This window comes from Pongo pygmaeus, chromosome X (genome assembly GCF_028885625.2).
Source record: "Pongo pygmaeus isolate AG05252 chromosome X, NHGRI_mPonPyg2-v2.0_pri, whole genome shotgun sequence".
NCBI classification, from domain to species: Eukaryota; Metazoa; Chordata; class Mammalia; order Primates; family Hominidae; genus Pongo; species Pongo pygmaeus.
The window spans coordinates 39,684,157-39,696,905 of NC_072396.2; the positions used below are offsets into that span (position 1 = coordinate 39,684,157).

General features: G+C 36.1%; 1 non-coding gene across 1 annotated transcript; it reads right to left on the reverse strand.

Moving 5' to 3' along the window:
• Positions 1-4,086: 4,086 nt before the first annotated feature.
• On the reverse strand, positions 4,087-4,188 carry LOC129025505 (U6 spliceosomal RNA). The gene has a single exon (XR_008497260.1). It is a non-coding gene; the product is annotated as a U6 spliceosomal RNA (small nuclear RNA).
• Positions 4,189-12,749: the final 8,561 nt, after the last annotated feature.

The following is a 12,749-nucleotide window of genomic DNA, read 5'->3' on the forward strand; positions in this document are numbered from 1 at the left end:
CAGGGATAAAAATTCAGGTTTGTAACACAGGTAAATGTGTGTCGTGGGAGTTTGTTCTACAGATTATTTTGTACATTATTTCACCCAGGTATTAAGCCTAGTACCCATTAGCTGTTTTTCTTGATCCTCTTCCTCCTCCCACCCTCCAGCCTCTGATAGGCCCCAGTGTGTGTAGTTCCCCTCTAATGTGTCCATGTGTTCTCATCATTTAGCTTCCACTTACAAGGGAGAACATGTGGTATTTGGTTTTCTGTTCCTGTGTTAGTATGCTAAGGATAATGGGCTCCAGCTCCATCCATGTCCCTGCAAAGGACAATATCTTGTTATTTTTTATGGCTGCACAGTATTCCATTGTGTATATGTACCACATTTTCTTTATCCAGTCTATCATTGATGGGGGTTTAGGATGATTGCATGTATTGTGAATAGTGCTCCAATGAACATACATGTGCATGTGTCTTTATAATAGAATGATTTTTATTCCTTTGGGTATGTACCCAATAATGGGATTGCTAGGATGAATAGTATTTCTGTCTTTAGGTCTTTGAGGAATTGCCACACTGTCTTCCACAATGACTGAACTAATTTACACTCCTACCAACAGTGTTTAAGCATTCCTTTTTCTCCACAACCTTGCCAGCATCTGTTATCTTTTGACTTTTTAATAATAGCCGTTCTGACTGGTGGGAGATGCTATCTCATTGTGGTTTTGACTTGCATTTCTCTAATCATCAGTGATGTTGAGCTTTTTAAAATATGCTTATGGGCTGCATATATGTTCTTTTTTGAAAACTGTCTATTTGTGTCATTTGCCCATGTTTTTATGGTTTTTTTTTTCTTGTAAATTTGTTTAAGTTCCTCATAGATGCTGGATATTAGACATTTGTCAGATCTATAGTATGCACAAATTTTCTCCCATTGTGCAGATTGTCTGTTTATTCTGTTGATAGTTTCTTTTGCTCTGCAGAAGCTCTTTAATTAGACCCACATTGTCAATTTTTGCTTTTGCTGCAATTGCTTTTGGCGTCTTTGTTATGAAATCTTTGCCTGTACCTATGTCCTGAATGGTATTGCCTAGGTGGTCTTCCAAGGTTTTTATACTTTTGGGTTTTACGTTTAAGTCTTTAATCCATCTTTGGGTTTAATGTTTAAGTCTTTAATCCATCTTGAGTTAATTTTTGTATATGATGTAAGGAAGGAGATTAGTTTCAGTCTTCTGCACATGGCTAGCCATTTATCCTGGCACCATTTATTGAATAGGGAATCCTTTCCCCATTGCTTTTTTGTCAGGTTTGGAGAAGATCAGATAGTTTTAGGTGTGCAGCCATATTTCTGGGTTCTCTATTCCTTTCCATTAGTGTATGTGTCTGTTTTTGTACCAATACCATGCTGTTTTGGTTATTGTAGCCCTATAGTATAGTTTAAAGTTGTTAGCTTTGTTCTTTCTGCTTAGGATTACCTTGGCTGTTCAAGCTTTTTGATTCCATATGAATTTTAAAGTACTTTTCTCTAGGTCTGTGAAGAATGTCAGTGGTAGTTTAATAGGAATAGTATTGAATACATAAATTGTTTTGGTCAATATGCCCATTTAAACCATGTTGATTCTTCCTATCCATGAGCATGGAAAGTTTTTCCAGTTGTTTGTACCATCTCTGATTTCTTTAGCAGTGATTCGTAGTTCTTGTAGAGCTCTTTCACCTTCCTAGTTAGCTGTATTCCTAGGTATTTCATTCTTTTTGGTGGCAATTGTGAATGGGAATTCATTCCTGATTTGGCTATTGGAATGACTGTTATTGGTGTATAGGAATGCTAGTGATTTCTGTGCATTGATTTTGCATCCTGAGACTTTGCTGAGGTTGTTAATTAGCCTAAGAAGCTTTTGGGCTGAGACGATGGGGTTTTCTAGATATAGGATCATGTCATCTGCAAACAGGGATAGTTTGATTTCCTTTCTTCCCATTTGGATGCCCTTTATTTCTTCCTCTTGACTGATTGCCTTGGCCAGAACTTCCAATACTATGTTGAATAGGAACGGTGAGAGAGGGCATCTTGTGCTGGTTTTCAAGGGGAATGTGTCCAGCTTTTTTTGCCCATTCAGTATGATGTTGGCTGTGAGTTTGTCCTATATGGCTCCTGCTATTTTGAGGTATGTCCCTTCAATACTTAATTTATTGAGAGTTCATAACATGAATGGACATTGAATTTTATCAAAATCCTTTTCTGCATCTATTGAGATAATCATGTGGTTTTTGCGTTTAGTTCTGTTTATGTGATGTATCAAATTTATTGATTTGTGTATGTTGAACCAACCTTGCATCCTGGGAATGAAGCTGACTTGATCATGGTGGATAACCTTTTTGATGTGCTGCTGGATTTGGTTTGGCAGTATTTTGTTGAGGATTTTTGCATTGATGTTCATCAAGGATATTGGCCTGAAGTTTTGTTTTGTTTGTTTTGTTTTGTTTTGTTTTATCTCTGCCAGGTTTTGGTATCAGGATGATGCTGGCCTCATAGAATGAGTTAGAGAGGAGTACCTCCTCCTCAATATTTTGGAATACTTTAAGTAAGAATGTTACCAGCTCTTCTTTGTACATCTGATAGAATTCAGCTGTGAATACATCTGGTCCTGGGCTTTTTTTTTTTTGGTTGGTAAGCTATTTATTACTGCTTCAATTTCGAAACTCTTTATTGGTCTGTTCAGGGATTTAATTTCTTCCTGGTTCAGTCTTAGGAGGGTATATGTGTCCAGGAATTTATCCATTTCTTCTAGATTTTCTAGTTTACATGCATAGAGGTGTTTGTAATATTCTCTGATGGTTGTTTGTATTTCTGTGGGGTTAGTGGTAATATCCCTCTTGTTTTTTTATTGTGTTTATTTGAGTCTTCTCTCTTCTTTATTAGTGTAGTTAGTGATCGATTTATTTTATTAATTTTTTCAAAAATCCATCTCCTGAATTTGTGGATCTTTTGAATGATTTTTTATGTCTCTATCTCTTTCAGTTCAGCTCTGATTTGGGGTATTTTTTGTCTTCTGCTAGCTTTGGGATTTGTTTGCTCTTGGTTCTCTCATTCTTTCATTTTTGATGTTTGGTTGTTAACTTGAGATCTTTCTAACTTTTTGATCTAGGCATTTAGTGCTATACCTTTCCATCTTAACACTGCCTTAGCTGTGTCCTAGAGATTCTGGTACGTTGTCTCTGCGTTCTCATTAGTTTCAAAGAACTTCTTGATTTCTTCCTTAATTTCATTATTTACCCAAAAGTCATTCAGAAGCAGGTTATTCAATTTTCATCTAATTGTGTGGTTTTGAATGAATTTCTTACTCTTGATTTTGTATTTGTGCTGTGGTCTGACAGACTGTTTGTTATGATTTCAGTTCGTTTGCATTTGCTGAGAAGTGTTTTGCTTCTGATTATGTGATCGATTTTAGAGCAAGTGCTATTTGGTGATGAGAAGAATGTATTTTCTGTTGTTTTAGGGTGGAGAGTTCTGTAGATATCTATCATGTCCATTTTATCCATTGCTGAGTTCAGGTCCTGAATATATTTTTTAGTTTTCTGTCTTGATGATCCATGCAATATTGTTAGTGAGGTGTTAAAGTTTTCCACTATTATTGTCTGGGAGTCTAAGTCCCTTTGCAGGTCTCTAGAACTTCCTTTATAAATCTGGGTGCTGCTGTGTTGGGTGCATATATATTTAGGTTAGGTAAATCTTCTTGTTGAATTGAACCCTTTATCATTATATAATGCTCTTCTCTGTCTGTTTTTATCTTTGTTGGTTTAAAGTCAGTTTTTTCAAAAATAAGGATTGCAACCTCTGTTTTTTCTGTTTTTCATGTGTTTTGTAGATTTTCCTCCATCCCTTCATTTTGAGCCTATGTGTGTCATTGCATGCAAGATAGGTGTCTTAAAGACAGCATACCAATGGGTCTTGGTTCTTTTTTTAGCTTGCCACTCTGTGTCTTTTAATTTGGGCATTTAGCCCATTTAAGTTTAAGGTTAGTATTTATATGTGTGGATTTTATCCTGTCATCATGATGTTAGCTGGTTATTTTGCAGACTTGTTTATGTGGTTGCTTTATAGTGTAAAAATATGGAATGTTTCACAAATTTGTGTGTCATTCTTGCACAGTAGCCATGCTAATCTTCTCCGTTTGTTCTAAATTTAGTATACATGCTGTTGAAGCAAACACTAGATAATATATGTCATGGTGAAAGACTGAATGCTTCCTGTAAGACTGGGAACAACACAAGGATGTCCACTCTCACTACTATTCAGCATCATAGTGGAAATCTTAGCCAGTTCAATAAGGCAAGAAATCAAAAGAGATAAAGATTAAAGAAAAAAAAACAAAACTGTTCCTATTTGCAGATGACATTGTGGTTTACATAAAAAATCTGAAAGAATAAAAAACAAAACAAAACAATTCAGAACTCCTCAAAAATGAGTGATTTTAGGAGAGGTTAAGAATACATTGATGAAATAGAAAGTCAATCATGTTTCCACATATTAACAATGAACATTTGTAAGATGAAATTTAAAAACTACCATTTCTATATACTCTAAAAAAATGAAATACAGTCCCCAAGTCACCATGATTCAACTTACAATTTTCTGACTATATTATAGGTTTGTTAGGATGTGACTCCATCATAAGTTGAGGAGCTCCTTAAAACTTATAATGGGATTATGGTTTATATTGAATGTGTATCACTTTTGCACCATCATAAAGTCAAAAGTTTGTAAGTTGAAACATCATAAATCAGGGACAACTGTGTTCCTAACATTAAAGGCATTTTCAATTTATGATATTTTTTACTTATGATGGGTTCATCAGGATGCAACTCCATCATAAGTCAAGAAGCATCTGTACTTACGTGTAAATCACACAAAACCTGTACACAAATGTTTAGAACAGCTCTATTCGTAATCACCAAAAACTGCAAACAACCCAAATGCCCTTTAAAAGGGATAAAAAACAGTGTTACAGCCATACAATGGAATATTATTCAGCAATAAAAAGGAATGCACTATTGATAAAATAAACAACTTTATGACTCTAAAAGGCTGAGTAAAAGAATCCAGTCTTAAAAGGTAACATTCTGTATGATTCCATTTTATGTGACATCCTCTAAAAGACAAAATGATAGAGATAGAATAGATCAGTGGGTGCCAGGGGTTAGAGGTAGGGGCAAGGAGTGGCTACAAAGAGATTTCATGAGTGAGTCTTTTGGATAATGTAAATGTTCTTTATCCAGATATTGGTGGTGGTCACATGAATTAAAACATGTGTTAAAAGTCATAGAAATACATGTCCCTTCCAAAAAAAATCCATTTTACTGTATGTTAATCTAAAAAATAAAATTTAAAAGAGAAAAGATTAAACAAGAGGATTCTGGGAAGATGACATAGTAGAAAGAACCATAAATATGTTTCCCCAAGAAGACAACAATTGCACTAGCAAAATCTGTGTGATGTAACTATTTTGGAACTGTAGAGTTTATTGAAGGCTTTTAACTTCCAGTGGAAGGCATGGGTGGTAAACTGTGGTTAATTTCAGCTCTTAGCACAGTAGTAGCTACCCACTCTCAGCCCTGTGGCAGTCATCTGTGCATTTTCCCTGGAACAACCTGTACATAGCTTGCAGTGCCCAGGATACACATAAGAACCCCACCCTCCAAATACCGAGGGTCTGTGCTCAGATTGCTGATTGCTATTTCTAATCATAGAAACACAAAGAGGTGGGATGCCACTGTTGTTGCACCTTCCCACATTTTTGCAAGAACCTCCCCCTCTGGCTAAAATGACTTCTAGGAGATTTGAAGTGCTGGCACCCTTTTTTTCTCCCTTCATTTTTCTCTTTTTCCCCTTTTTAGAGCCAGCCACTAAAGACAAAGATATTCAGGCCAGGTGCAGTAGCTCACACATGCAATCGCAGCATTTTGTGAGGCCATGGCAGGAGAATCACCTGATTCCAGAAGCTCAAGACCAGCCTGGGCAACATCGTGAGACCCCCATCTCTACGGAAAAAAAAAAAGAAAGATTCAAAAGCAATTATGTGTATGAGAGAGATTAGAAAGTGACTGTGCATGCCCAGGGAAAGGTGCAGGCTCACAAAAGGCCTGGAAAGATCTTAAGTTTACACCTCAGGCTGATCCTTGGCACAAAGACAGAATACAACAATTAAAAAAGAAAAAAAATAACAAAAATAACAAATCCTCAGAAAGGGGGGAATTTGATTTCCAGACTTACCACATTACTAGATTCAATTGTCTAGATTTCAACAACAAAACTGACAAAGTATACAAAAAGAGAGTAAAGCGTGACCTACTCAAAGGGGAAAAAAGTAAGCCAATGAAAACTGTCCCTGAAAAAGAGCAAATGGCAGACTACTAGACAACTACTTTAAAACAACTATCTTAAAGATGCTCAAAGAACTAAAGGAAGATATGGAGAAAGTCAAGAAAACAATGTGTGAACAAAATGGGAATGTCATTCAAGAGATAGAAAGCTGAAAAAGAAACAAAAAGAAATTATGGAGTGGAAAAATATAATCACTGAAATTAAAAATTCACTAGAGGGCTTCAAAGGCAAATTTCAGAAGGCAGGAGAAAGAACCAGTTAACTTGAAGGTAGGGCAATGGAAATTATTCAGTCTTAAGGAACAGACAGAAAGGAGATTGAATAAAAGTGCATAGAACCTAAGGGACCTGTAAGACACCATCAAATGGACCAACATATACATTGTGGGATTTCCAGGAGAAGAGAGACAGAAAAAGGCAGAGAGAATATTTGAAAAATTAATGGAAGCAAAACTCCCCAAATTTGCTAAAGGGCATGAATATAAACGTCCAAGAAGCTCAACAAACTTCAAGTAAGATGACCTCAAAGACACCCTCACTGGGACACATTATAATCAAACTTTTGAAAGACAAAGACAAAACGGGAATCTTGAAAGCAACAAGAGAGAAGTGATTCATCAGATACAAGGAATCCTCAGTAATACTATGAGCAGATTTTTCATCAGAAACTTGGAGGCCAGTAGGAAGTGGGCTAATAGAGTCAAGGTGCTAAATGAAAAAACAGAAAAGTCAACCAAGAATTCTATATTCAGCAAAACTATCCTTCAAAAGCGAGGCTGAAAGTAAGACAGTCCCAAATAAGCAGAAACTGAGGGAGTTTGTTACCACTAGACCTGCCCTGCAAGAAATACTCAAGATAGTTTTGCAGGGTAAAATGAAAGAACACTAGCAGCAAGTTAACTCTCTATGAAGAAATAAAGATCTCAATAAGTACATACACGGGCAATTATAAAAGATAACATTATTCTAACAATTTGTAATTCCACATTTTCCCTCATGATTTCAGAGATTAATACCTTTTAAAAAATAGTCTAAAAGCTAGTGTTACTATAACTTAGCTTTATAAGTCCACAATTTGTTTTCTTCATAACCTAAGACACTAAGCATTTGAAATAATTATTGGTTTATGTTTTGGGCACAAAATGTACAAAGATGTAATATGTAACACCAGTAACCAGAAGGGGCAAGGATAGAGCTATTAAAGGAGTAGAGTTTTTGTGTGTTATTAAAGATAAGCTCACATAAATTCACTTTAGAGTGTTATAACTTTAGGATGCTGAATGTAATCCCCATGGTATCTACAAAGAAAATGTTTATAGAATATATACAAAAGGAATTTAAACATTTCAGTACAAAAAAGCAAATAAACACAAAAGAAGACAGTAATGCAGGAAATGAAGAGCAGGAAATTTTTGGTTTTTATAAGGCATATAGACAAAAATAGCAAAATGAAAGAAGTAAGTCCTTCCTTATCAGTAATTACTTTAAATGTAAATGGATTAAACCCTCCAATAAAAAGACAGATTAGCAGAATGAATTTTCAAAGTCCAACTATGTGCTTTCCACAAAAGACTCACATTATATCTAAAAATACAAATATAATGAAAGTGAAAGGATTAAAAATATTTTATGCAAATAATGAAAAGAGAGCAGGGGTAACTAATACTAATATCAGACAAAATCAACTTTAAATCAAAAAAGGTTATAAGAGACAGTACTACAATAGTAGCTGGATACTTTAATATTACATTCTTAATAATGTGTAGAAAAATAGATGAAAGGTAAACAAGAAAACAGAGGGCTTAATGCAACAAACCAAGTAGCTCTAACAGACATACAGAACACTCTACCCAACAACAACAGCATACACATCCTTCTCAATTGCACATGGAATATTTTCCAGGATAGGCCATATGTTAGGACACAGATTAAGTTTCAAATGATTTAAGCAGATAGATATCACAAAATGTAGCTTCTTGGACCACAATAAGGTAAAGTTAGAAATCAATAGCAGAAGTAAAACTGAAATAGTCACAACTTTCTGGAAATTAACAATTTTAAACAGCCAATGGATCAAAGAAGAAATTACAAGGGAAATGAGAAAATGCTGAAAGATGAATGAAAATAAATACACAAAGTATCAAAACTTATGGAACTCAGCAAAAGCAATGATCAGGAAAAAATTTACAGAAAAAAATGCTTACATTTAAAAATGAAACAGATCTCAAGTCAACAACTTAATTTCACAACTTACAGAAATACAAAAAGTAACAAAATAAAACTAAAAGTAGCAGAAAGAAGGAAATACTAAAGACTAGAGCAGAGATAAATGAAATAGATCATCGAAAACCAACAGAAAAAGTCAATAAAATCTTTAGCTAGATGGACAAAGAAGAAAAGAGAGAAGACTCAAATTATAAAAATCAGAAATGAAAGTTACTGCCAATTCCATAAAAATAAAAAGTATTGTAAAAGAGTACTATCTTAAAAATTGGATAAGCTAGATGAAATGGGAAAACTCCTAGAAACACAAAATCTACCAAGACTAAATCATGAAGAAATATAAAATCTGAATAGACCTATAACTAGTAAAAAGATTGAATCTGTAATCAAAAATCTGCTGACAAACAAAACTCCTGGAGCTAATGGCTTCACTGGTGAATTTTACCAAACAATTAACAATTATTCTCAACCTATTCCAAAAATTGAAGAGGAGGCAATACTCCCTAACTCATTCTATGAGGCCAAAATTACCCTGATATCAAAGCCAAAGACACTACAAGAAAAATACAGATCATATTTCTTATGAGCACTGATGCAAAAATCCTCAACAAAATACTAGCAAACCAAATGCAACAGCATATTAAAAGGTTTATACTTTACGGATTAAGTGTGATTTATTCCTGAAATGCAAAGATGGTTGAACATATGAAAATTAATGAATATAATACACCACATTAACTCTTTTCCCATTTGCCCTGAGAATACTCGCTGGCAGCGCTTGCAGCTGTAGCATGTATCCCAAGACAACTTTGCCACAAAATGTCTCACTTTTATTATAATCTTCATATCACTCTAATATATCAGCTTTGGAAACAAAAGATGTCATACTATTTATAGCATTCTGTTTTTAGTAATGGTATTTACATTTACAAAATATAATAATTCTCAATCACTGAAAATGTCGAATTCTATAAAACATAGCATTCCTATGTATGATCATTCTCAAATGTTTGTTGCCTGAAGATTCATTTGATAAATCCAATTTTTCCCAAATAATTGATGATTCTGATGATTCAGACTATTCGGATGTTATTTCTGTTTAGAGATAACTCCAGGAACAGCTTTTATATTTTGTTTTCACATTAAAAATCAGTCATATTTGCTTCAGCCTCAAAGAGAGTGTTTATGTATAATTAAATAAGTGCTGGCAGCTCACTGCACTTTTTCTTCTGAATGGGAAAAGGGTTAACAGAATGAAAGGGAAAAACCACATGATTGTTTCAATTGATGCAGAAATAACATTTGATGGAATTCAACACCTTTTCATGATAAAAGGACTAAAAAAGCTAGAAATAGAAATAAAACCACCTCAAAGAAATAAAAGCCATGTATGAAAAACCCACAGCACACATTATACTCAATGGTAAAAAACTGAAAGCTTTTTCTTTAAAATTAGAAGTGAGGCAGAAATGCCCACTTTTGCCTTTTCTGTTCAGCATAGTACCAGAAGTTATAGCTAAAGCAATTAGGCAAGAAAAATAAGTAAAAGACATCCAAATTGAAAAGGAAGAGGAAAAATTATCTCTGTTCACAGATGATGTAATATTATATTTTTAAAAACCTTAAAAATTCCACAAAAAACTGTTAGAACTGTTAATTCAGAAAAGTAACAGGATAAAAGGTCAACACACAAAACCAATAGCATTTCTACATACATATTAACAATGAATGATTTGAAAGGGAAATTAGGAAAAAATGTCATCTACAATAGCACTAAAAATAATAAAATATCTAGAAATTGACCAAAGAAGTGAAAGACTTGTACAATGAAGACTAAAAGCATTGCTAAAATAAATCAAAGAAGACATAAATGGAAAAACATCCATGATTATGAATTGGAAGACAGTATTGTTAAAATGCTCATACTATTCAAAGTGTTCTACAGATTCAGTGCAATATCTATCAAATCCCTATGACTTTTTGCAGAAATAAAAAAAAATTTAAATTCAAAAGGCATCTTTAGAAACCTCAAATAGCCAAAACAATCTTTAAAAAGAAGAACAAAGCTTGGGGACTGGCACTTCCTGATTTCAAAACTTACTACAAAGCTATAGTAATCAAAGCAGTGTGGCACTGGCATAAGATAGACATATAGACCAATGAAACAGAATAGATATCCCAGAAATAAATCTTTGCATGTATGGTCAAATGAGTTTTGACAAGGATGCTTAGACCATTTAGTGAGGTAAAGACAGTCTTTTCAACAAAGCATGCTGGGAAACCTGGATATTCATATCCAAAACATGATGTTGAACTCTTACCTAAGAATGTATACAAAAATAAACTCAAAATGGATCAAATACCTAAATATAAGACCTAAAACTGTAAAACTGTTAGAAGAAAAGGTATGGCAAAAGCTTTACAACATTAGATCTGGCAATGATTTGTTGGATATGACACCAAGGGCACAGACAATGAAAGAAACAAAGGAAAATTTTTTAAATGCATATGTCAAAATATAAGATCAATAGGGTAAAAACATTCAGATGAGAATATTTTCAAATCATATAGCTGATATGGATGAAAATACTTTCAAATTTTATATCTGATAAGGAATTGATAACAGTGTATAGAAAACTTCTAAAACTCAACAATGACATGAATTCAAAAATGGGCAAATGACTTGAAAAGCCATTTCTCCAAAGAAGACATACAAATGTCCAATAAGCAAATAAAGATGCTGAGCATCACTAATCATTTGGAAAATGCAAATCAAAACTACAATGGTTTGGGGTGGCGTGCAAGATGGCCAAATAGGAACAGCTCCAGTCTGCAGCTCCCAGCAAGATCAATGCAGAAGGCAGGAGATTTCTGGATTTCCAACTGAGGTACCTGGCTCATCAAATTGGGACTGATTAGACAGTGGGTGCAGCCCACGGAGGGAGCCAAAGCAGGATGGGGCATCACCTCACCTGGGAAGCATAAGGGGTCAAGGAACTCCCTCCCCTAGCCAAAAGAAGCCATGAGGGACTGTGCCATGAGGACTGTGCCATGAGGGTGGGGCATCACCTCACCTGGGAAGCATAAGGGGTCAAGGAACTCCCTCCCCTAGCCAAAAGAAGCCACGAGGGACTGTGCCATGTGCACTCTGGACAAGATACTATGCTTTTCCCATGGTCTTCGTAACCCATAGACCAGGAGATTCCCTCAGGTGCCTATGCCACCGGGGCCCTGGGTTTCAAGCACAAAAATGGGCAGCCATTTAGGCAGACACAAAGCTAGCTGCAAGAGTTTTTTTTCATACCCCAGTGGCACCTGGAATGCCAGTGAGACAGAACCATTCACTCCCCTGAAAAGGGGGCTGAAGCCAGGCAGCCAAGTGGTCTAGCTCAGTGGATCCCACCTCCATGGAACCCAGCAAGCTATGATCCACTGGCTTGAAATTCTCACTGCCAGCACAGCAGTCTGAAGTCGACCTGGGACACTTGAGCTTGGTGGGGGGAGGGGCATCCACCATTACTGAAGCTTGACTAGGTGGTTTTCCCCTCACAGTGTAAACAAAGCCACAGGGAAGTTCAAACTGGATAGAGCCTACCACAGCTTGGCAAAGCCGATGTAGCCAGATTGCCTCTCTAGATTCCTCCTCTCTGGACAGGGCATCTCTTAAAGAAAGGCAGCAGCCCCAGTCAGGGGCTTCTAGATAAAACTCTCATCTCTCTGGGACAGAGCACCTGAGGGAAGGGGTGGCTGTGGGAGCAGCTTCAGCAGACTTAAATGTTCTTGCCTGCTGGCTCTGAAGAGAGCAGCAGATCTCCCAGCACAGTGCTCGAGCTCTGCTAAGGGACAGATTGCCTCCTCAAGTGGATCCCTGACCCCCGTGCCTCCTGACTGGGAGACACCTCCCAGCAGGGATTGACAGACATCTCATACATGAGAGCTCTGGCTAGCATCTTGCGGGTGCCCCTTTGGGATGAAGCTTCCAGAGAAAGGAACAGGCAGCAATCTTTGCTGTTCTGCAGCCTCTGCTGGTGATACCCAGGCACACAGGGTCTGGAGTGGACCTCCAGCAAACTCCAGCAAACTCCAGCAGACCTGCAGCAGAGGGGCCTGACTGTTAAAAGGGAAACTAACAAACAGAAAGGAATAGCATCAACATCAACAAAA